The sequence below is a fragment of the Hermetia illucens genome, chromosome 5 (genome assembly GCF_905115235.1).
Source record: "Hermetia illucens chromosome 5, iHerIll2.2.curated.20191125, whole genome shotgun sequence".
Classification (NCBI taxonomy): domain Eukaryota; kingdom Metazoa; phylum Arthropoda; class Insecta; order Diptera; family Stratiomyidae; genus Hermetia; species Hermetia illucens.
Window position 1 is genome coordinate 56921859 of NC_051853.1, and position 26474 is coordinate 56948332.

Sequence of the window (26474 nt, forward strand, 5' to 3'; positions counted from 1 at the left end):
CTTAAAAATAAAAATGAAACAAAAACAAAAATCAGCATGAATTACTGAAAAAGTTTGTATGAATTTGTTTTTGGGTGGCCTGTGTATCTGCTTGTACAATATAGTATGCACGAATACTAAAATTAGAAACTTGTAAGTGACTGACTACCCTGTGCGTCTATTTAGAAATACTTTCATAACTTTCTCTAAATCCTTCATAAAAATATAAACTCAGGTGGGAGATGCAACAATTCTTCAGACTATTACGGACTTATCTTCTTTTCTCGCATGGCGACAACCTTCACAGCTAATAAAATTGAGATGAATGCAAAGCAGGTATCATCTCACTTGTATCAGGTAATCCATCATAATCTACCAAATACAATAAGCTGTAAAAGCTTGCCATACTTCCCGTCGTTTGAAATTTCCGTGAATCTCATAATACTTAAATTGCCAAGAAAAAGAGGGGACATAAACGTAGACAATTATTGCGTAAATAATGTTTTACTAGCGGTAATTGATTAATTAGTAAATTGAACTTTCAGGATGAAAAATAAGCCATAAATAGATCAGGACTGTAATTTCATATATGGAAAATAAAAATCTGACATTATAGTACTTTGGATCATTAATACATTACTACAACAATGACTGACAATGTCAGAAAAATTTTATTCAATAGATAAGCTTTTAATTTAATACGCTTGGTAATGTAGCATATGAATAGTGTATATGGTCCTAATAGGCAGGTATTAACTCCAAATATCCATAATGAGTCTGCCTTCGGAATATTAGAAAGAAAATGGTTTGTAGAGATTGAATTAGGTAACCCAACTGGTTCTTGTTCATCAAAATTGATGAAAACCGAAAAGTTAATTCTTCTACATACTTTTTCTGGTTGGATGCTTGGTCGATTTTATTTTTTAATTTTTAATTGTAGACTACAGTTATTTATATTGACGGGGATGTTTCCAAGCAGTTCCATCTATGTTAATCATAAGCACTAATTCGTTAGCATGAAAGTCACAAGAAAACAAAAATCATTCAAATCCAATGGTTTGGATTGAACAAAAAAGAACATAGTGATAAATGCTATTTTTGCAGTGTTGATGTCAAATGACACAATTTAAAAACAGGAGGGCTCCTTCTTTCCCGAACATTCAATAAGCTGTGCGTTCGGTGTAAATATTCCTGCTCCAGGATAGACAAATGAGTGGAAGCTCCCTGTATTACTAACAGTAATTCGAAAGGTGAGATAGTCGCTCCTGAGTTCAAGGCCTTGTTTTCTCAGAATGTCAAAACCTTCGCTTGGAATACACCGGTAAATTCCGAAAGACCATATGACTGAACTATATCGAGAATACGCACCGGTCCCGCGAGGAGGTTCTAGAAGAGGAGGCGAAGAAATATATTGGGACAGGTCTAGAGAGAACATATTCAGCTTGCTTCCATTGCATTTCATGCCATCACACAATGAAACCCTACATAGGGATGTGATGAACCACATCCAATAAACCGTCCTCGGCCAAAAAGTCCCTTTCCTTACGAAGATCCTTCTTCAGACGTAGAGGACTACATAGGCCCTCTTAACTTTCAGTTGTATATTTAGTCTCCAATTTACGTAGGATGCAGAATCACGTCCAAATACTTTACATTGGAGGAGAGTGCCAATCCTTGTTAATTTAGCCGCGTAAGGTAGAATTGGTGTTCCCTTCTCTTGATGGTAAATAGCATTAGCTCTGTTTTGGTTGGATTTTGCCGAACTGGCATCTTGCAGCCCATGGTCACCCCTTTCCCAACGTTCGTTTCATACCTCTATGTCACTTTAAGACTATTTCCTTGGCAACTAATTTCAAAACTTTTTTATGTAGATTATTTATTCTAGGGAAAAAATACACTTTTCTTTTGCACGTATGCTGAGTCCCCTCAAATTCAGCATGAAATGATTCCATTTATTGCATATATGGAGATTCAAATTTTCGCATACCTATTCAATTCTATGCCGAAGGACACAATCATTTCCGAATAAAGTGCATACAACGGACAGTTCCACAGACGGACAACTAGTAAAGTATGATCAGATCTTCCATCTCCCCCCAGATGGCAAATAAAGAGGCTCACTTATTGACGTGCAAATATGTGTTGAAGCACTTATAGCTGTGTATATACTTCGGGAATCTAAGACGAAAGAAAGGGAAAACCTGAAACCTTAGTACCGGCCGCTTTTTTAAATGGGGCAGTAAGCTTCAAGTCGCTAATATACCTCGATTTTAGTACATTGGTGGTAAATAGCCTGGCTATCTATTACTCTGTGCAGCTTTAAAAAGCAAGTATTCAAACATTGTAGGTAATTTCATCAAAATATCGGCAACGAAAGCGACAATCATAATCGCACTTGAGCAAGAGCAGGGGTTGTAGGAGAGAAATCATGTGCAAGCGCTGGATGCAAAGGAGAAGTTTGTCGATTTGGCTACTTCCTCCAATGTCAAGTTAAGGCAGAACTTTATGTCAAGCAAGCTTTTTAACTACTCCGGTGTGCGCAGACTTAGGGAACAGGAAAGCGCAGAGTTCCAATATGGAAGATGTTGAGCTTCCTGAATTCATCAAAAATTAACGGAATATGGCAAGAGTTATGCTACACAACAATTCACTCAACGTTCAGTAACGCAGCAATGAAATGGCTCCTAATACAAAGTTATATAATATATATTAATCAGCTTCAATAAACAAAGGGATAAAGCAGGTTTTGACAAATTCTCAAGCTGAGAAATTAGCAAGAACGGAATATATATTACAATTTTTAAATTCAAAGCCAATATTTCCGCAGTGATTTCATGACAAAGACTACCTCAAATTGATAAATATTAAATCCCACAAAATCTCCCAATTCTTGAATATGATAAAAAAAAAACAGTATTACCATTTATTGCTTTATATCATTTCATTTAATTTTGTATTGACACCAATTATTGTTAAAATTTCTCACTCAATTAGGATATCGTAAATAAGTTATTCCTTGTATACCAACAAGTTATTAGGACTTATATATTATAGTAACAATGCACTAAGCTCTCCCCAACACCAAACCTTTACAACGCACAACAAGTTCCGTTTGAGATTGAAGTAAACTACATAAATGAATACAAACTCACAGAAGGAGTAAATCCTGAAAACTAATGTTTCCTACAATTCCAAATTCAATCAAAACTTTAATGAAATTTCCAGGATAATTTTACAGAATTGTGTGAATCTAATTGTTTGATTATATAGATTTATGGCCTTAGTAGAAGCATTTTCTTTATCTGAAAATTATCAATCAATTAGGATTACATATGTACATATATGTTGCATTGAAATGAAGAAGAATATTGACTCAACCAATTAGAAATGGTGTGACGATTTGGGCGTAAATCAATAAAAGGGTGATATAACCAAATGCAGTTTGTATTATTAGCATTTGTCATAGTCACAATGACAATAGCGAATAAAAGAGAGTCATCTAACATATTAATTGAGGTGTTCGAATGATAAACAGGTATATCCATTTGAAGGCGAAAGGCACTTTGCTGATTATTGCCTTCATTGTACTATCTTAGGTTTTTTTAAAAATAAAGAAGGATGGTCTCATTGAACACCTATTTTGTAACTAAAATCCCATGCATTATGGGCTGCAAACTTTGAGATAATTTCTTTCAAAATTCTCCTTACTTTTCCAATATCAAACGTTTTAGATCGCAGTACTTTAGTACTTTAATACTTAATAATAGATTATACCCTCCACACAGCGCAGAGTATTGCCTTCTGGTGAAAGCTATTGTCTTGTGGTTTTGTGGTTGATGTGACTGCTGCATACCCATGACTTTTTGATTTTAGGCCTCCCAAAATGAATCCACTTTTCAATGCCAGTGCCGACACAAAGCAAAAACAACCTTTTGCATCGTACGAGCAAAATTTCACATGTGTCTTTGTGCCTTTCTATCTGCCTATCGTTTAACCCATACTTTACCCAATTACTGATTCTTTCAATATTCTCCACCTGAAAAGCTTATTGCCTAAAGCGCGATAACTCTACGAGTTTTTCTATGTTTGAGAATCATTATGATTTTAAAACACCTGGCAAGCTGTGACCCAAATCAATAATCGACATAACAAACTTGGACAATATGCCCGCAGTCGACACCAGGAGGATGTATAATACATGGCAATCCGCAACTGTCTGGTTGATCTCCGCAATCTTGGATTTTCAGCATGGGTTGGAACCAGTAAATTCGGCAAAGAAACTCTTTGTACCTCTAAAGTGATCATGGGAGATCGCAAATATTTGCCCTCAGTGAACAAACTGTGCTTTCCTCCTCCCGAGGAAAAAAAAACATTTTCAACGCTTGCAGAATGTTCCTACTACAAAGGATATCGTAGAATATTAACGTGTAATCCCTTTGAAACTACTACCGAAGAAAGAGGTCAGTTTACAACCCAAAAAAAGCCTTTTTGGAATTGTCTACCCCACCCGGCTCTAGGATGTGTATAGCCAAAGCCAGTTAAGCAGTCAGCATCAGGGGTATTATTAACAACGGTATTTGTAAAGGGTTGCAGCCGAGTTGGTAAAGCAATTACACTTTATACTCCGATTGATCCGCGGCCTCTTTCAGCTCCTCCCCTAGGACTTACCAAGTGACTACCGCAACCATTTTAACAACTTTTTGCATGTAAAATGTTTCAGAAATGAAGACAATGTGGAAAACTCTTCCCGCAAATAAACTTTAGCTCGACAAAATCAAAACACTAGCGTGTACCAAAAATTATCAGTGTACAGAGAGCTACTTCTCGTAAGGTAGTGGTAGCTCCTACGTTATGAATTTACTGGAAGCAATTTCACCCAATGCAGAATATAAAATCAGCAAGCGTGAATAGACGGAAGAGTTGAAACTAACTGATCATATACACAACATAACAAACAGGGTGAATACTATCAGGCTTGAACTGATCGAGCTCAGGACAGTCTTACCAAACGTATTAACGCCCTCCAGCGATTATTCCCTCCCGATAATCGACCATGAATCAAAAGTTGAAAGAATGTGTGCAAATATAGTGTTCTGTTGCTGGGGAGAAGGGAAGGCATGCGGGAGTCCGAAAGCACTCAATCACTTTAAAGACCCGTTTTCAAAAACTGTCTAACCGAAAAATCTGAAACAAATGTTAGTGCTCCATGAACATGGTATCTAGGTATCAAAATACTCTACATTGTGATATCTGCTCAAATAAATTGATAACAATATATTATTGTATCTTCCAAAATAATTGCGAACTCCTGTTAAAGGGGAAATCACATTAGAAGGCCTTTTTCACGTACTTTTTGGAGATTTTTTTTTGTGGAAAAATTAATTAAAATTCAATCAAATTCGGACATTATATTACTCATCTTCCGAGAATAAAGAACTTATGCTACATTATTTCAATAAAGGTCGTAACAAGATTTCTTTTACTGCGGAACGTGTAGCGACTACAATTTTTATCTGAAGCAAAAAAACCTTTGATTTTTGCACCAATTTCAGACAGCAGATAGTGTCTCGAGCAAATGTTTGTTCCAGGCAAACTATTCGGTTAGGAAAAAGTCTGTGCTTATCCTAAACAAATGTCGATGTTTGTCTCAGACTTCAGATAGACAAATGCCTATGTCCGTCGCAGACAGCAGACAGACAAATGTATCTATCTAAATCAGATAACAGACAAACAGATTGTTTTGACTGAATCAAACAAACGTTTCCATCTAGATTGGATACTTCGCGTCTCACACAGTACCTACATATAAATAATTGCCACTTACGAAATGCACATCTATATATATATCACACTATCATCACCAAGCATCACAAACCATTATCTTGAATATTCATCATCATCAACGGCGCAACAACCGGTATCCGGTCCAGACCTACTTTACTTTAATAAGGAACCCCAGACATCCCGGTTTTGCGCCGAGGTCCACCAATTCGATATCCCTAAAAGCTGTCTCGCGTCCTGACCTATGCCATCGCTCCATCTTAGGCAGGGTCTGTCTCGTCTTCTTTTCCTACCATAGATTAGACTTTGCGGGTGGGATCATCCTCATCTATACAGATTAAGTGACCCGCCCACCGTAACCTATTGAGCCGGATTTTATCCACAACAGGACGGTAATCGTATCGCTTATAGATTTCGGCATTGTGTAGGCTACGGAATCGTCCATCCTCATGTAGGGGTCCAAAAATTCTTCGAAAGATTCTTCTCTCGAACGCGACCAAGAGTTCGCAATTTTTTTTGTTAAGAACCCAAGTTTCCGAAGAATACATGAGGACTGGCAAGATCATAGTCTTGTACAGTAAGAGCTTTGACCCTACGTTGAGACGTTTCAAGCGGAACAGTCTTTGTAAGCTGAAATAGACTCTGTTGGCTGACAACAACCGTGCGCGGATTTCATCATCGTAGCTGTTATCGGTTGTTCGACCCTAGATAGGAGAAATTGTCAACGGTCTCTAAGTTGTATTCTCCTATACTTATTCTTGTTCGTGTTTGTGTTTGACCAGTGCGGTTTGATGTTGTTGGTTGATTCGTCTTCGGTGCTGACGTTGCCACCATATATTTTGTCTTGCGCCGCCTGCTCGATCTAGATGAAGGCGGTTTGTACGTCTCGGGTGGTTCTTCCCATGAAGTCGATATCGTCAGCATAGGCCAGTAGTTGGGTGGACTTCAAAAGGATCGTACCTCTCGCATTTACCACAGCATCACGGATCACTTTCTCGAGGGCCAGGTTAAAGAGGACGCATGATAGTACATCCCCTTGTCGTAGACCGTTGTTGATGTCGAATGGTCTTGAGAGTGATCCTGTTGCTTTTATCTGGCCTCGCACATTGGTCAGGGTCAGCCTAGTCAGTCTTATTAATTTCGTCGGGATACCGAATTCTCTCATGGCCGTGTACAGTTTTACCCTGGCTATGCTGCAAATGGTGTCTATCTTAAAACAGTTTTTCCATCGCTTGCCGCAGAGAGAAAATCTGATCTGTTGCTGATTTGCCTGGAGTGAAGCCTCTTTGGTATGGGCCAATGATATTCTGGGCGTATGGAGCTATCCGGCCTAGCAAGATAGAGGAGAATATCTTATAGATGGTACTCAGCAACGTGATACCTCTATAATTGCTGCACTGTGTGATATCTCCCTTTTTATGGATGAGACAGATAATACCTCGTTGCCAATCGTCAGGCATTGATTCGCTGTCCCATACCTTGAGCACAAGTTGATGAACCACTTGGTGTAACTGGTCGCCTCCATATTTAACCAATTCGGCTGTAATTCCATCGGCTCCTGGCGACTTATGATTTTTTAGCCGATGAATTGCACGGACTGTTTCTCCTAAACTTGGTGGTGGCAGTATTTGTCCGTCGTCTTCAGTTGGCGGGACCTCCAACTCGCCGATGTTCTGGTTGTTCAGTAGCTCATCGAAGTACTCAACCCATCGCACTAATATGCCCATTCTGTCGGAAATCAGATTTCCCTCTTTGTCTTGGCAGGATGAGCATCGAGGTGTATAAGGCTTCATTCTGCTGACTTGTTGGTAAAACTTCCGCGCCTGTTGCGGTTGCTCCCTGTACTTTTCTAGTTCACAGACTTGTTGGTTCTCCCAGGCTTCCTTTTTCCGTCTGTGAAGTCGCTTCTCCGCTCGACGGAGTTCGTGATAAGTCTCTGCGCGTGCCCGCGTTCTTTGAGAATGCAACATTAGTCGGTATGCGGCATTCTTTCGTTCCGTTGCTAGTTTCCATTTATCGTCAAACCAGCAGTTCCGACTTTATTTGCGGCTGGGGCCAAGTATCTTTGTGTCCGTATCAAAGATAACGTTCTCCAGGTGGTTGTGGAGATCATTTGTTAATGCTTCATTTTCAGGTCCTCTTTTGACTGCAGTTATTGCGGCATCCATTTCCCTCTTATAGGTGCCGCGGAGGGCTGTGTTGTGGATGGCTTCAGTGTTCACTCTCACCTGATTGTCAGAGGGGATTCTAGGTGGTATTGTTATTCGAGCTCGGATCTTGAATATTATTCCTACAAATACATTTCAAGCTGAGGTGATAAAAATATGCTTGTCATCAAACGGCGATCAATCCCGACGGAAAATAGAGTGTTATGATTGCATAATTATGATTACGTGATTACATGATTACATTAATAATCACGGTGGCCTGATTATGATTACAATCAGGTAGTCTTGAAATTCATAATTATAATCACCTAATCATGGTTATGATTTTTCCAACTCTAAAAGACAGACAGTGACAGACAGTATTTTTCGCAAAATCTTAAAAACGCTTCTCTTGCTATGGTAAATGGAAAATTTTAAATTAACTCGCATGAATTTATTCCTATGATTTTGAAGAGCATGGAGCACATACTATTAAGATATTTTCTTTCAAGTCTACTGAACAAAATAGACGTACTACAGTTTGTGAAATAAGGTCTGACAAAAGGCTATCTGTATTAACCCCGCTGGCTTGTCAATTGCACATTTGCTCTATTTTTGGATTTTAAAGTTAGGAGCACACAGTAGGGTGTATTTTTATTAAAGGCAACTTTTAATACTCAAATTTACCCTCCCCAAAGTTGTCCAATTTCAATACGAGAGAGATCTGAAATTTCTTCTTTGCCATTTTTCTTTCTAGCACCTGGACTGCTCCCATTTACGTCAAATATCAGAACTAAACTGAACTGTTGTCAAAAATATTGCCACTCACTGCTTGGGTGCTGTTCACAACTGCCTTCAACCAAATAGGGGTAACCGTTTCTGAGAAAAGCGCATGTGACAGACTGACGATAGACCGGTTCTAATAAGGTTTCGCTTTACTCAAAACTTTAAAAACCCGGTTCATTTGAACATATCGATAACCATTTCTTGTACACGATGAAAAGGGTAAAATACATATTGAATTCGCACACTATTATCTGAGAATTTCTTATTTTTTAAATTCTTCACTCCACCTCTCATACTAGAAAGTAGATACATTTTAATTAAGTTTCCCTTTCGGAGCGATTTATTGTTTTACAGACCCTATTTCGAAATTAGTTTCTAGTCATTTTGACTTTCTTTTCCAATTTCCAAGATATAATGCATAATGTAATATAGGATAGACTGTATATAATGATGATATAAAACAGTTACATACTTGTTATTTATTACAATTAAAATTTGCAAATTTTGAAATAATTATCTATTAAAAGAACATAAACCACTCAATTAAATCAATTAAATTGGCCAGAAAGCAGGAATCATATGATATGTATTAAAATTAATGTCTATCACCGAACAAACACTTAAATGTTAGATAATTTGATATATAGTGACATGAGTTAATTGTAATAAGTATTGACCTATAAGACCTAAATTTATGAGGGCGCTTCTAACATTTACATATTAGGCAAGTGCAATAGTTTGGGTCGCGACAAGAATTTTCAGTTAAGTAGAAAAATACGAGAATAAGCTAAGTCCAATTAAAACCATCGGGCACCCTTAAAAAAGAAAGCGGAATAAGGCAAAACAAACAAATAAAGCAATAAAACGTTCACTTTGGAATTCTGGATGTGAACCTAATTCCAATTGGCCCAGACAACATGTGCATGGATCATCGTTATTTTTTTCAGACTTTTCGGTTAGTTAGTTTCCGAGAATGGGTCCTTGAAGTAATTGCTTTCTACAAAACCTTAAAACTAGATAGTGTTGTTCTGCTCCTTGTTTCCGAGCGAAAGGATATTTAATGGTAAGTATTTCCCAATTCAGACAGTTATGCTGGACCCACATGCACCAGCTTTGGAATACTCGCCTGTATGAGGCTCTGTTGTACTCAATAAGAGCTTGAATTCGATATCTTATAGCATTGACATATAATATATAATTATATTAAAAATTAGTAATGACTAAAATTATCACAAAATTAAATTTAACTAACTCATGGTATGATTGATGTTTGTTATTATAGATTATTAATAATTTCTGATTTACTTTATGGGATAATAATTAATTTATAATACTTATTTATAATACTACAAATCCATTATTTATATATATGAATACTGAAAACCGTTGAATAGCGTTGGCAAAAGTTAATAGCCTTTTGGAGAAGTGATTTTGAGTCACAATCGACGCGGCAAGAGTTCTTGATGCAAGGACGTTGTCAGTACTACAGCCTGCCATCCAAATCCATGTCTGCGCGCTCGACATTAATAATCATACCGAATTGAAATACTTGTCGTTCGAAAGAGTCGCATCGTCGCTGGCAACAAGCTGCTGCTTCACAACCCCATCGCAATAAATTCCTGTCCTCTGAATGCACACAGAACGCCAAACTCTAAACGCGAAGCTCGGAACACCTTACCTACTCTGTGTACCCTGGCTCTCAGTGATGCCAATTTCCCGAAAAGGAAGTCGAAGTGACTCCTCAAGTCTAATATAATCTAAGCAATATACAATGCCTTAAAAAAACCACAATTCTCTGTTGATGGGATGAAGATACCAGGTCGAAAATGCTATAGGCGCAATGGCTATGGTGGAAGGACAAGGCGTGCAAACCCTGTCTCAGATGGAGCGATGGCTTAGCCCAGGACGCCAGGTAACTTCTAGGGATATAAAATTGGTAAACCTCGGCACAAAACCCGGGTATTTAAAGTTCGTTAATAAGGCAGTCCTAAATCGGAGGCATTGATGATATGATGGTAAAGTTCAGTAAATACGTACTCATAGATGCCAATTACTCCGAAGAAAATTTTGATTTTGATAGAATTGTTGGTCCTAAAGTATTACTACAGCTTGTACCTTATCATAATCTTTCACACTCAACTGGAGTGAAATAACTGACGCTAAATTTCATGATTTATTTGCAATTCCAAAAGATTTTATAATCATATTTTTACTTTCAGAAAGTTCTCTATAAAAACGTGGGTACGTAAATCAAATTATAGAGAGTCAGTTGGAAATTACCTTTTCTGTTTCTATTTATAAAAATTCCCTAGAAGAAGTCAAGTACAAAAGTCCGTCAAAGACGATTGGATCAACTTTGCTTACTCTTGCCGGTAAAATCCAGTTACATACATCCTCACTCATTCAGGTTTTTCAAAGGTCGGCTTTTCACGAGTAAAATATTTTTATTTATTTAGATAATCAGTTTATTGTTGAAGTGCTTAGAAACAGAGTTTGGACCTTTTTAATATTATCACTGGTTTACCAATCTGCTTTTGTTGAATGATTCATACTATTGACGAAAGGCTGAAAGATTTAATCAGTAAGTAAATTGTTTTCAATGCAAATTTATGTACGTTATGCGTAGATAGCATAACAAAATTGGATTGGAAAAAAAGGTAGCTTTGAACTGAGTATGGGCCAGTTAAAAAAAGCAGAAAGGGACAATTCATATTACCAAGAAGTAAATTATCTGATACTGAGTAGGTTGAAAGACTATTCTAGTGTCTACATTTGTAATATCACTTTCCGTTATCATACCTCCTGCTCCTGATGGTAAAAGTTCGAATAATAAAAGGCTTGTTGTGTTTATATGCTTGTTTGGAATTTTTAAAGCTTTAGCGGTAGGACCTCTAATTCTGACAAGAATAATGACACTTACAGCGGAATAACATGATGATAGGGTTCTAAGGCCCCTTGACGTTATTGTTAATAGCTACAACTTTCAAAATATTCATCAATACTGATTACTGATTGATCAATTACATTCTTCGGTAAAATATTGCACATTCTATAAACTGTCAACCTTCCAAAACTAAGGATTTCAAATTTCTCCCTGTTAATGCTCTTTACTCCACAATATAGTGGAGTAAAGAGCATTAACAGGGAGCCTTCCTTCTTATTACTTTTTCCCTTACTCTATACTTCACTTTCACTATCATTGCATTCAATACCACCAGATCATACCAGAATGAATAACCAAACTATAGTGAATAATATACCCCAAATATGAAACGAGAGAGCTCTTACTACCTTCAAACTACTGGGCAATTACTCTAAAATCCCATGTAAACGAAATTCATATATTTAACAATGTGATAGTTGCCAATCGTGCCACATTTCGGCAGCGTTGGCGTTTAGTTATGGTTGACCATGAATGGTAACCATATATGCATGGTGAACACGCACATAACCTAATATCTCTGTGACATTCCATTACCAATCACTGAAGCAGAATTCGATCCCGAAATTGAGTATTGCTGTGTATGGTAGTATTTCGATAAGGAGCTGGAGGAGGATTTTATTATTATTTTTTCTTTTAGTTGATTGTAAAATGTATTCACAGCGTTGGATATGAAACCAAAAGCTTCTGGACAAGTTCTCGTTTTGTTTATAAAGCTATAGTAAACCAAAATTGGCTTTCTACAATATCTTTTCATCATTCTCCGTTAAGAGTTGCTGGAAGGGGTTAGCTGTTACTAAGATGAATTTTTCTATATTTTTAAGGTTTTGTGTAAAAAAAATCTGTTTACTGTCTGTCTGTCCATCTGCCTTTTTTTTTTTTGAGGAGTTGGAAATGTTCAAAGACACTGGCCTAGATACGTCAGCATGTGGGATTCTTACCCACTAAAACCACCCCCGACTCCCCCAAACCCTGTGTAACCACCATACGGTATTACATCACGGGGCGGAGTCAGCTCATTTTACCTTGGTCCTCTTTCGTCTCTACGTGGCGTACGTAACCGCGCTTTTCTAGTCTCCTCTATCTTTCGCAGTTTGCTTTGGATAGATGCGAAGATGGAGTTGATAACGTCCCAACCTTCCTGACATACTCACATTCTTCGCATGAGATTTTTTATTACCACACCTCTTCTCGAGTCTCCTCTATGTTCTTCCTTTTCTCCACAAACCTTGGACAGTGGCGATATCCTCCATGCCCCGTGAGAAACTGAGTAAGATTATAATTAATCTTACCGTGCCGTCTCTAAAACCACTCCTTGATGGCAGGGATGAGCCTGTGTGTCCACTGACCCTTTCCAGAGCGTGCCTAATGCTCTTGCCATCTATTGAGAGATTTCCCCCTTTCGACGTTCTTCGTCTGGAATAAAGGAGAGATAGACTTCGCATTGTATATATTCGTTATCTCATCTGGTAAGATGTCAATGAGCATCATTTTAGAGATAACAAATGCTGCATCCTCTGAGACAGTCCTGAATGCCGAGCACACCCTTAGGGCTGTTCTTCTGTAGACTGAATTCAGTTTGTTAGCATTAAATGTAACCTGCAATGCTTTTCCCCAAACTGCAGCTGCATAGAGCAGGATTGAACTCACTACCTTAGCTATAAGCATCCTGGAAGCATGCCGTGGCTCTCCCAAGCTCAGCATCATCCTTGCCAGGGTCACACTTGCAGTGGATGCTTTGTTGTAAGCATACTACACATGTTGCTTATAGCTAAGCTTACCGTCTATCATAACTCCCAAATATTTGATGGCAGGCTTAGAAGTGAATATATGATGCCCAATTTGGATACGGGAAAGATTTCTTTTACGGCGCTTAGTGATGAGGACTGCTTCCGTTTTTTCCTCCGCAAGTGTCAGACCAGAAATCTCTAGCCCACCCTTAATAGCACTGATCGCTTCGCAAGAGTATAACTCGGCATCTTCGGGGTGCTTTGCGACTACATCGTCGGCGTAGCCCACCACCGTGGCTTCCTCCGGAAGGGGTAGATTAAGTACATCATTGTACATGATGTTCCACAGCAGTGGGCCCAGTACAGACCCCTGTGGGACACCCGCAGGGACAACGTACTCCTGGGGTCCGTCATCAGTGTCATACCAGAGCCTCCGTTCTTTCTCCGCGGATTGCATCTTAGACCAAGCCACTAACCATTTTGATGGCATCAATGGTTGATGTGGCTTTACGGAACGTCGATCTGAGGGGCCTCCCTTATTATAGATTACCCGCTCCAACATTTTCCCCTCAGTGTCCAAAAGATAAATAGGTCTATAGGAGGTTGGCTCACCTGAAGGTTTGCCAGCCTTAGGTGGTAGCGCTAACTTCTGTCTCTTCCATGATACAGGAAATATTCCCTCGGACATGCGCCCTTCCAACAAGACAGGGAACATGTCCGAGGTGAATTTCATGGGAAGGTTAGGGGCCTTATTCGGTCCGCCATCCAGACCAGGAGCTTTGTTATCTCATACCCTAGCGCAGATTTCCTGCAGCTCGTCACTGGTGACTGGCGGTATTGACGTCACTTTCAGAGGTCGCTTTAAGCTGATATTTTGGCAAGAGACTGTAGCAGTGATTAACACCAAATTTACTAGAAAGGTGGGAACTGTGAACGCTCATGAATACAGTGAGTGACATCCTTTTACGTCGAATTTAAAGGGAGGTACATACATGCAAAAGGGGGATGTACATTTTTTTTCTCCAGATATAGTCACGTGGAATATCAAATGAAAGGTCTCGATTCGCATTTTCCGAAGCCGGTTTTAGTTTTGATGTTTATTGGAAAGGTGGGGAGGGCGGGGGCCGAAAGTGATCATTTCTTGAACGGATCCATTCTCAGAAACTATTATACTTAACCGAAAAATCTGAAAAAATTCAGGAGGCTGCTACTATATGGTACCTAGACTCCGAAACACCTTCCATATCGATATCTGTGAAAATAAAGTTAATAATAGCACATTACCATAAACTTTTGTAATTAGCTGGAAAACCGCCCTTAAATTGATCTTAGCCCCACAGTGCAGTGAAGTAGGCTATAACATAGAGCATGATCCTACCATGTTTGGTGGAAATCGCACTATTACTAACAGCTATAATACGTCACAGTTGTCGCTTCTTTGCAAATTCAAGACTATGAATGTCAATATCAACCGAAAGTGGTTTCCCGGCTTGTTTATTTAATTGCAAAGCAGATGCTCAACTCTCAACACAAAGATATGAAAGTCCTGGGGGTTTAACGTGAGTACCTGCCATGTACGCATAATCCCACGGTCCTCTTCGGACACGGATTGATTTTGGGACCACAATTAGAGCCCCGCCATGACTAGCACAGCGGTACTGGTTTATACTGAGTGTAGGCTTAGCACTCATACCAGTGGATGCAAGGCCTATCTAACACCTCTACCGCAACTAAGGGGTACGGCACCAGAGTTGTATAGCGCAACTCCACGCTTGAGCTCCGAGGAGCTCTGCTCGCGATGTAGGCATAACCACAACCACCATGAAACTCACACTAGGGGGCCAACCGCAAATAACCGGGCCGAGAGCACATCCTCCAGGAATTCTCCTGGAGCATATGCTCTCAGAGGGCCATCCCGGTTCCCATGGTACCAGATAACCTCAGGTGAAGCTTCGTTGCAGAGCCACTTCAGATGAGTCCCTTGCAGACTCGGGTCTGACCGCCCTCCTCGAGTACGTGGGGACGGAACTCCCCAACGGGTTAACTGGAATCAGCTCGAAGCGGAGAACCGCAACGTCACCACAAAGACAGATACTAAAGCTGGGGTGCTATTCCGGACGCAGTACCCTCAAAAATGAACTCGGCGTGGAAAAGTGCCTTGTAGTTAAATTTACAGCCATGTAAAACATTCTAGCATAAGAAAATCACAAAACGTTCTATACCCGAACCCTTCAGCTTCTGGTCCTTCGAATTATTAATATCTACTCCTGAAGATACCAAATGCAAATGGTAGGAGCAGGTAGCAGCAATGTTAAGAGTTCTGTAACACTCAAACCAGAACTGCCCAGGAGAATTAAGCCCGCATGAATCGGCGCATTGGTATTTAGCTTCCAAAAAAAACCACCTGAAAAATATATACACTGGCGAAATAGTTACAGATTGACGACAGCATAGAGGAAGCAGTATCGCCAGGACCATATAGACAAAACCCGGGCCCAGACTGGAAATTAAGCGAAAACACATGGCCCGGGGTGAAAATTAAAAAATTCATTAAAATTTCTATCCTCCGGCCCCCGGGCGAGGAATCTCCTCCTTTCCACCTCCTCTCTTCGTCAGGCGGGAGTGTCACCAATCCCAAAAATTATCGCTGATGACTTAGATTTGACTATGAGAGACTCAATTTGGATCCAAACACCTTTAAAAACAACATGAAATATCCTGAAGATGTCCTTTGCCCCGAAATCTATGCTCTAATTTCACGTGGAGGTTGCATGGTTCTAATAGAAAAAAATTGTGTAAAAGATCGTTGTAATTTCTTTTTCAAACCGTTAAGCTCAAGCAATTGCGAAACATATCAAAAACAGCGGAAGCTTGCAAAGCTCAAACTATCACCCCTTGGTAACAAAAATTAACTGAAAGGCAAAAATGTTTTCAGCCTCGCAGTGTTCGTCTACAGTCCATTAGTTACAAGATTTCTGCATCTTAGATTTCAAGTTCCTGCCTCAATCGATGTATTTAAAAAAAAAATAGATTTCTCCCCCCCCCCCAATTCTCACAATTACAAATACAATCGTTTCACAAAGAACATTCTTTCCATCTTTAGTAGTATCTGATAATTAAAAAAATTAATTAACTATCGGCGAGATCCTTGTGAATGAAATAACATCAATGAAATGTTACAAACGCCCAATAACGTTATCAATTGTATCTATACATGTGTATGTATATGTAGAAATACGTTTCTCAAATTAAACCGCCAATAGCATTGCATTATTTCATGTTTTCTTTTAGCTAATGAAAATAGAAAATGCATTTCCCCCTTCAAAGCTCCCGTTTTCATTAGAATGGAGGTATAGTATGTTATCTACGATATATATATGTACATCCTGCAACAGTTGAAATCTAATTTATTCTCAATGTTATTTTACTTTTACGTCGTTCTCACAGGTACTAACGACTATCATCCACGAAGAGCCATGTGGTCTGTACTGCAAGTTTATAAATGTCGAAAATGCTTTCCATTTATTTCGGGACTTTTTATAACGATTATTGTAAGAAAATCAAAAGTTCTCTCATTCAGCATAACAAGTATCGTCATTAAAATGAACAAAATGTAGCAATCCGAGATGAACTTACGTAATAATGTAGAAAAATGCATGATGAACAGCCTTACTATTTACGGTTTATAAATTAATCAGTAAAGCGGTCACTATTTACCCATAAGTGTAGCTTACAAAGAGCGTCAGCCACATACCGCACTCACCATGGTTGCTCATTCTGGAATTTTATTTCAGCTCCCTTCGGGGCTTCCCAAATAGAGCACAATCCTCCGCTATTGTATAATGAACAGTATAAAAACCTGGATTGTTATTTATTGAAATGTTTTTCATTTCAATTGAATTTATACAATCCTTTCGGTTGAAGAGTTCCTCATTGAAAGCCCACTTTTAAATATATGATATCATAAATATGAGTGCATGCTATATATCAACGCATTCCACATATAACAGATGTATGCATGTGGCTTGCGAAATTTTTCGACAAAGGTAATACGTTATTTAATATATTAAACGATTTTTTTTCTATTAAAAATACATTATATTCACCCTTAGTAAAGAGCTTCACTCCTCTTCCAATTCAACTAAAAATACTCCTCTGGAAACTTCATCTTTTGAGGTGAACCATCTATCAAATAATTTTTGTCACTTCTTCATAAAACTTGAAGTGCTGTTGTAAAAGTCCATGTTGTATTGAACAAACCAAGAGGTAGTTGAAAAGGGCTATGTTTGGTGAATACGCAGGTTAAGGTCAGACACAGTCTCAGTACTTCCACCATTTCCTGGATATGTTTAGTAAAGTTTAGTAAAGTGTGATCTTGCACGATATACCGAAGACAGACAGCGATCGTTCTTCCTTCAATACTCGATTAAAGTCGAGATTATCAACAAAACCTATTTAGAGCGTTTAAATAAAGTGATGGAATTTAAAATAAAAATTCGAAACTTTCTCTTTTTGCCTTATTACAAATTTTCTTCTTTGCTTCGTTCGATTATATTAAAATTATAAAAATAGAAAAATTTGGTTTCAGATCACCATATGTCTTAGAGTAACGCTGAAGGCATATAACCTTCACTTGAAACTGGCACGATAATACCCTGAAGCACTTCCGTTATTTTTCACTAAATTGAAAAAGGGGGAAATGTGCAAAGTTGAAGGAAGAGGAAACTCCTCGAGAAGAAGTTTAGAGATCTGTAAAGCAAGCAAAAGTACCTTGACTTTATGTTCATCAAGTCGACAACTTCGTGGTGTACTAGCATGTCCTTCGCGCAACAACAAACACATCAGGATTGCAACAGCGAATGTAATCAAGGAGAGTAACATTGACAAGATCAGGAACACTAAGAATACCCAACAAGAAGGTGAGGAAAATCGTTTTCGCCTAACGACGCATCAAGGAGCTAAATGGTTAGTAAAGAAATTTCAGGATCTGGAAGAACTCATTCCTAATTGTAAAACTAATTTGAGACTAGATCGGTCAAGTATTCGAGTAAGCTCTCCCAGGTTCCCTCTGGAGAAAATCTAGGAAAACGAAGTCTTGGTTTCGTTTGGCATCACGGCTCTTTTTCCCAGTATCCCGATGTAAATGCAACCACTCTAGTAGAAGGCTGGCTACATCAACAACAAAATGGTCCACAGTGAAAGGGTAAGATAAAACAATATACATATAAAACTATCAGAGAAATGGAGGAAAACTACTTCACTTTTTGGGGTGAGTGCTATGAGCACCTATGTAAACCCCCCCCCCAACCTTCTTCACCTAAATTTTCATAGCCAAACTTGAAAAGGAGTTAAATTTGCCTGGTCTGCTGCCAACAGGAGATATTTTGATGATACCTCCACCTTTATCGTAAAAGACAAAGTCGAAAATACGAACTGTTCCCATAGACTACTTTAAAATGTCGAATTCGCCCTCGAGATGAAAAAGGGAGGATAACTACCATTCTTAGATCTGCTATTGTGGAAACAGAAGACATGAGATCTGGGAATCTAAAGGAAGGAAATGAGGGATATCAAACGAGACATCCCCAAGATTTCGGATCACGCTTATTAGTACAAAGTCTCCTTTTTCAACCACATTGCGCACTACATGCCAACTCTGTTTATTTTCTCGAAAGGCGCAGTAGATATCACGCCTACAGTTTGATCAACAAACGATAGAGGAGTCTTCAATGTCAAGTGCTCCTTCTGGAATCAAGGTTCAAAAGAGGAACAGCTTCGGTCTCCCTTTCATTGGGGAACATGGTTTGAAGGTCGTCTTGAACAGTATTAATAACCAATTCCTACGTATTTCTTGCGATTATATTGAATGTAAATAGTGAAATGATTTCCTTTTCGCTAGTGGTTATTTATTTTGGTACGCCTATGCCGATATTTCGCTAACAACCTTTGGAACAACAATGTTGTACAGACGTATCGGTTTATGCTATATTTCTGCATCCGAGGAAACCAACAGAGCCATGTAAACTGTTAACAAAAGCCTGCGTTTAGAGCGTTTAAGTAAAATTATTTGACAATAAATAATAACTCCAAAACCGTTTTCGATAACTTTACTAGATATATATTAGTTTGAACCCAAGAACTGAAGAAGGTGACATATAGTCGCCGAAATCTCTAGTAAACTTAATGGGAACGATTTTGGATTTTTTATTTATAGCATCTAAATTCAATTGCCCCCCACCGGAAAAAACCACTCTCCCTTATTTTCTGGACTCGTGCACGTAATGTTGTGTAAATTATAAAAAAACGTCTTTATATTCCTGCGTTAGCAGCAGCGTACATTTATATTTTTTCGCCGTAAATGCTCGGCTTGCAGAAGAATAATTTGAAAATTTCGTACATATGTAAGCGCTTATTTTTGTCCTGATTTCTTGCGACGGTGGCGTCGAATTTGCAGCAAAGCATAGAGTGACCCTCCTTTTCCACCATAATGATCGAACAGATCAATTATAATTTAGTGCAGCTAAGAAACTAGTTGAAAACCAGAAGCTCGGCGTTTCGGGTATGAAAGGCTTTGTGTATATTTTATCTGTTTGTCAAGCTCTTCACATTAGTGTGATGCTTTAAAGTCTTAAAGTGTAATAAATTTGCACAGACGAGACAACTTTGACCCATTATAACTTTGCTATTAATAGGGCGTTTTCCACCAAATTTATATTTAGTAGTATTATGCTCTGTATTATAGACTCTGTTTCTAGGGTGAACTTAACGGGGGCTTACAGCCAATTTCAAAGAAATACTGTTATTCATCTTATTTGAGCGGATCTATATCCTCCATATAGAAGAAATCATTCTGTGAATGAGTCCGTGAAAGAAACGATCATTATCCAGTTCCCGCAATCCACACTTTTATACCAAATGTCAGATCTGAGAGTTTTGGAAAACGCCCTCACCCCTTCATTAGTAAACCCTAGTGCCTGTTTAAACTAATTATTCCATATGCATGGTTTTTTCTTATGTGGTTGATTTTCACTTAAGTCATTAAAAGTCTGCAATTTCCTATAGTTTTGTCGCAGGGCGACATCGCAAGGGGCTTCTTTCAAATCGAATCTTATTCTACTAGGCTTGTAAAGTACCTTGTCTTTAAACAGGGAAGTGGAGATTCAAAAGAAGAACGCGGGCACACGCCGAGACTTATCACGAACTCCGTCGAGCGGAGAAGCGACTTCATAGACGGAAGAGGAAGCCTGGGAACCAGCAGGTCTGTGAACTCGAAAAGTACAGGGAGCAACCGCACCAGGCGCGCAAGCTTTACCAATATGTTAGAAGCATAAACCCATATACTGCTCGATGTTCATCCTGCCGAGACAAAGAGGAAAGTCTGATTTCTGATAGAATGGGCATATTGGAGCGATAGGTTGAGTATTTTGATAAATTGCTCGACAACCAAAACATCAGCGAGTTGGAGGTCCCGCCAACTGAAGACGACGGATAAATACTCCCACCACCAAGTATAGAAGAAACAGTACGTGCAATTCATCGGGTTAAAAACCATAAGTCGATAAGAGCCGATGCAATTACAGCAAGTGGTTCATCACCTGATGCTTAAAGTATGGGACAGCGAATCAATGCCTGACGGTTACCAATGACGCATTATCTGTCTCATACATAAAAAGGGAGAAATCACACAATGCAGCAATTATAGAGGTATCACGTGACTGAGTACCATCTATAAGATATTCTCCGCTATCTTGCTAGGCCGGATAGCCCCATACGCCCAGAACAGCATTGGCCCATACCAAAGAGGCTTCACTCCAGGCAAATCAGCAACAGATTAGATTTTCTCTGTGCGGCAAGCAATAGAAAAACTGTTTTAATATGGACACCAGTTGCATCATCTCTTCAACGTCTTTAAAGCCGCCTATGATAGCATAGCCAAGGTAAAACTGTATACGGCCAAGAGAGAACTCGGTGTCCCGACGAAATTCATGAGACTAACTAGGCTGGCCCTGACCAATGTGCGAGGCCAGGTGAAAGTAGCAGAATCACTTTCAAGCCCATTCGACATCAACAACGGTCTACGACAAGGGGACGCCCTATCATGTGTCCCCTTTAACCTGGTCCTCGAGAAAGTGATCCGTGATGCTGAGGTACGATCCTCTTTAAGTCCACCCAACTGCTGAAGGCAACGTCAGAACCGAAAACCAACCAACCAACAACACCAAACCGCACTGGTCAAACGGAAAAAATAAAGATAGGAAAATACAACTTTGAGGCCGTTGATAATTTCTCCTATCTAAGGTCGAAAATCACAACTGACAACAGCTACGATTATGAAATCCGCATACGGTTGTTGTCAGCCAATAGAGCCTATTTCAGCTTACAAAAACTGTTCCGCTCGAAACGTCTCACCATAGGGGCAAAGCTCTTACTGTACAAGACAATAATCTTGCCAGTCCTCATGTATTCCTCGGAAACTTGGTTTCCTAGCAAGAAAAATTGCGAACTCTTGGCCGAAGAATTTTTGATCCGATCGATACCATTACCATCAGGTTGTGGATAAAATACGGCTCAACAGGTTGCGGTGGGCGGGTCACTTAACCCATAGGGATGAGGATGATCCAGCCCGGAAAGTCTATAAGGGCAATATCTATGGTAGGAAAAGAAGACAAGGCACACCCTGCCTGAGATGGAGCGATGGCGTAGGTCAGAATGCCAGACAGCTTTAAGGGATATCGAATTGGTGCAAGAAGTTGCATTAAATTTTATCTGTGGAATAAAATTTCAGATTCTGATCCATTCAGAAATGTTTACACATGATATAATCAGTTGGAAAAAGTTCGTAGAGGTGTTGAAAGCGAAGGCAGTTCAATCGTCGAACGACTATTATAGACCTTGAAGAGATTTTGAAAAGATTTGTGAATACTATTTTGGGCCTAAATCGTGTAAAATCTCCCGGTCTCTGAAGCTGGTTAACGTACTCTCTCACACTGCACTCGTTCTTCATGATTTTCGAATATTCGATAGAGATGGTTCCACACCCATCGTACTCGCCGAATTTAGAATCGTGTGGTTTCAAACAATCAAACATTAGTCACAAGTTGGAAACGGTACGAGTAACATGCCATTAATATGGTATTGCATCTATCCGTATTGTTATCGGGAGGGTTAGGAGGGTAAGGAGTGCCCCCTCCGTAGCCCCCGTCCACATTAGCACGATAATTACTCTAACAGCTTATTTTGATTCTAAACTAGCCCTTTTTCGGAGCGCCGTAACTTTAAGAAAAATGGAAAGGAGGGACATCTTTTTTCCTCCTATATAGTCCCTTTACACTCTTGTTCTCCGGGGGTGTGGTTGGCCAAACTTTACCAAGATGATATCAAAATATCCCTCATTAGACGGAGGGAATCTGAGAGAGAGGACATCTTTTATCACTGCGGAAATGGGGCTCAAAATTAAACCCTATCGTTTAAAGGGATGATGACTGCCTCTGCCCTTTAAGGAAGTTAGAAAAAGAGAACCTTTCTCCCCATTCCGTCCTCTTCGCGGGATAACCTTGAAAATTCAACCTGGTCATGATGATGTAAAAGGAACCCCACTTTGAATGGGCATAACATTATAAGGACGATGGCGGCAAAGCGTTGCCCTTCCTCCTCCATAAACTTTCCGCCCCCTCCGAGGATGAGGTTGAAATTCAACCTTTACGAAAATTATATTTCAGCCGTCAGCTGAAAGATATTGCAAAACAAAGCACAATATGCCCATAAACAAGACATCGCGTTGTACAAACGTCTTTGTTGCGCAAAAGATTTCAAACGTGTTTGAAATTTGTCAAAAATTTGCGCAACGCATTAAGCGCGCCCATACATGAGTAAATTATCGCGCTACAGCCTAAGTTGAACAATTTGTTTGGTAGTGTATGGGCCCTATTGGAAGGTTTGCAAGAATAAATAAATGCATTTTCAAATAAATAAAAACTGGTCTTACTTTTTGGTTACAGTAGTATGTATATTGGAAGAAAATATCCACCCTGCATGGAATAATACCACTCAATATATATGGCGCAGCTCAAATCAATACAGACTGAAAAGATGTATATTTTAGTCCGAAAGAAATTTGATGCCCTTTTGGTCAAGGATTGGAATTTTGATAACACAGTGCATTATAGCACTGCATTCGAATTTAGTTTTAAAATCGATTCTTATTATTTTTTTTTTGATTCGAAAACAGTCAAAATTTTGTTAAATAACGTAACAAGCCGGAGTAAACAATTTTCATTTACTACCTTCATGAAGTTCCACTTATGCGTATTTTTCACAGTTTCGCAAATGTTTCGAATATCTTTCTATTAAAAGTGCTTTCTTCGTTTCCCGTTCATTAAAAGTTTTAATGTGTGTACCTGCAACTTTATTCCAAAAGAATTGGTAGCTTCTCGAGATGCGTACTATGGCGAAAGAAAACCCAGAGTATAAGTATGAAAAAATGAGAATGCTAGACACATTACAGCAAAACCCGTTGAAAGGGTTAGTTTCTCGTATGATGAAGATTGCTGACAGAAAACTCAATGTTAAGTGCAACTAAAGTTGGGAATGAACTCCGATGTAACGAAATGACAAATAACATAAAAAATACTGCTAGAGCAGTATGATTCAGTAACGGATAACATACATCAGACATATATGTTGTAATGGGTGTCACTTAAGTAGCAACTCTGGATCCATTAGCATCTCTAATTATTGGTACAATAGGTAATCAACTATGATGTTAATGGCATTTTCCGCATGTCCGCAAAATATACTAGCAGATGCAATTAGGGATTTGTTCCTGGTAGTGTAAATGTTGTGTAGAACGTTCGTATTTGCTCATGAGCTTGGGGAAAATAAGAGCGGCCAGGCCAAAACTTCTTGGTCCTCGTTATTACCTACTTCAAAGCAAGTATAGCAAAATTTTTTTCATAAAATGCTAACATATATGGAAACTTATACAAACCAAACAAAGATTTTCCTCAATCAAATTTCATTATTAGAATCTCGAAGTAGTTAACCTACAAATTAATTTCAGATCATGTGACTAAAAACCGATATTACAAAAATATTTCAATTTACCATGAAAAGTTATCCCAACCATTAGCCAAAAATAACCTATCCTAATATTCACTCACTTATATTTTCAGGGAAATAATTACTCCAATTTGGAAAAGGGAGCCCACTCTAAATATCTACATATGTAAATGTGAACTTTAGATTAATGTGGTTCGGAATCTCTTCGGAAAGCTATCTTAGAATTTGATTTGTAACCCATGCCAATACATTTTATTATTTTAGTGTTTAGATCGATTATTTCTCATTATACTGAGCCCTATGCGCAAATATTTCAACCAGAATGCTAGGAAATTAAGAACTGATGGTTAAGATTTGCAAATATCCACGGCATTTCAAATTTTATAGCTAAATATTATGACAGAGAATCGCAGTCGTTTGCGATTAGTTTTCAGCTGATAAGGTTCATGAAGGGAAGGGAAGGGAGCTATCTAATTCTAAATTCTAAGAAAATATGGCTAAGAAAGTACAAGCCTAAACCAAGCAGACTTAGCTGACTGCTGAAAAAACATGTAATTAGAGGATGTTAATGAATGGAATAGTAGATTAAGTTTTAGATTCGCAAATGTAAAATCCTTCACGCTGGGTCAGGTGCTACAAAAAATTAACTGAAAATTAACTTCAAAATCGAAATTACATTAAATGGCAGGTATAGATTGCATGGGGAAATATTATTCTTCATAAGTTTTGAATTTCTAATGTGTTTGTCAGTGAATTCGAAAAAACGGTTAATTGGAGAAATAGCCAAGGACTGCGTAAAATCAAGGAACAGATATGGGTCATTTTGCGGATTCGTGATTCCATATTTTGCATGAAGACAGCAAAATGTGCTTATAATTGGTTAGCGGTTGAATATGATAGCGACACAAGTGCATTTCATTGCAGACATCTAATTTATTCATTGCACCGAATAATTCACTTTATCATTAGAATCACACATCAATAATGAATATCATTCCATGCCATTTATTACTGAGGAAAAAGACTGCACACATGTAGCCTTTATTAAACGGTACGAGGATAATTTTTATTCGTTAAATTTTATTTCATTGTTAATGGGTTTGTGCTTTAGTTCCATTATTTTCATAATTAAAGTCATGCAAGTGATGATTTTACAGGACAGGATAAACACACACATTCCAGCGCTAAACGTTGAGTGAGATTGGAAAGTTGATTTTGTCTCTGTATATTGTCTTCGCATGTGATTTTTTCTTATCAACCCAAACATGACCAAAAACAACAAAATAAATTTTAAACACGCCATCATTAAAGAGTTCACGTACTGACACATATCAAAATAAACATGAAAAGAATGATAGAAATGAAATTATGCAGCCCCACGGTTTTCATTTCTTTTCTTTTTGCCTCTAGAACCTATATTTTCCGCCATATACATATGTACGTTTTTGACCAAATATCCCATGATCGTCAACCACAAATATGTTGCCTATTAATAAATGTTTTAATCTATATAAAATCAGGCTCTCGAGGAGAAAGGTCCGCAATTTTTCAACCAAAATGCCATTATGCCGAACCTATGTATTTTACAACCGAGGCAACATTTAGGTCGTAAAAGATCGCTGCGCCGGTTTTCAGGCAGGTTACTTGATAGCGCATCGCAGTAAACTAGCAAGCGAAGGCTGTGAGAAAAATAACTTCATTCTAGAGTGCTGCATTAGATTTCACCGATTTTTCGAAAAGCTTGCAATCATTCTGCGTTGTTCCACGCCATGTGGCTCTAGGACGATCCATTTGTGTGCCATTCTGGGATAATGGGTTCCTTCATGAGGTAGAATTCGGAAAGGGACTTGTCGCTACCACTTTCTGATCAACACATCTACAGGTATCCACCCCGTACGCCGACCAAATTCTTCGTTTATTATTGTCTTGGGCCAGAAATGATACCACGCATTCATGAAATTTAGTGCATATAATGGGACTGAGAGAACACTGACGAGTAACAGCCTCAACTTGATGTTAATGTTGAAATAGTTTCTCTTTTAAATTTTGGAC

At 38.7% G+C, this 26474-nt stretch overlaps 1 protein-coding gene across 2 annotated transcripts in view; it reads right to left on the reverse strand.

Annotated features, from left to right (window-relative positions):
* The window catches only part of LOC119657025 (neuropeptide CCHamide-2), a 117299-nt gene that overhangs the window by 80726 nt on the left and 10099 nt on the right, over positions 1 to 26474 (reverse strand). The window lies entirely within an intron of this gene.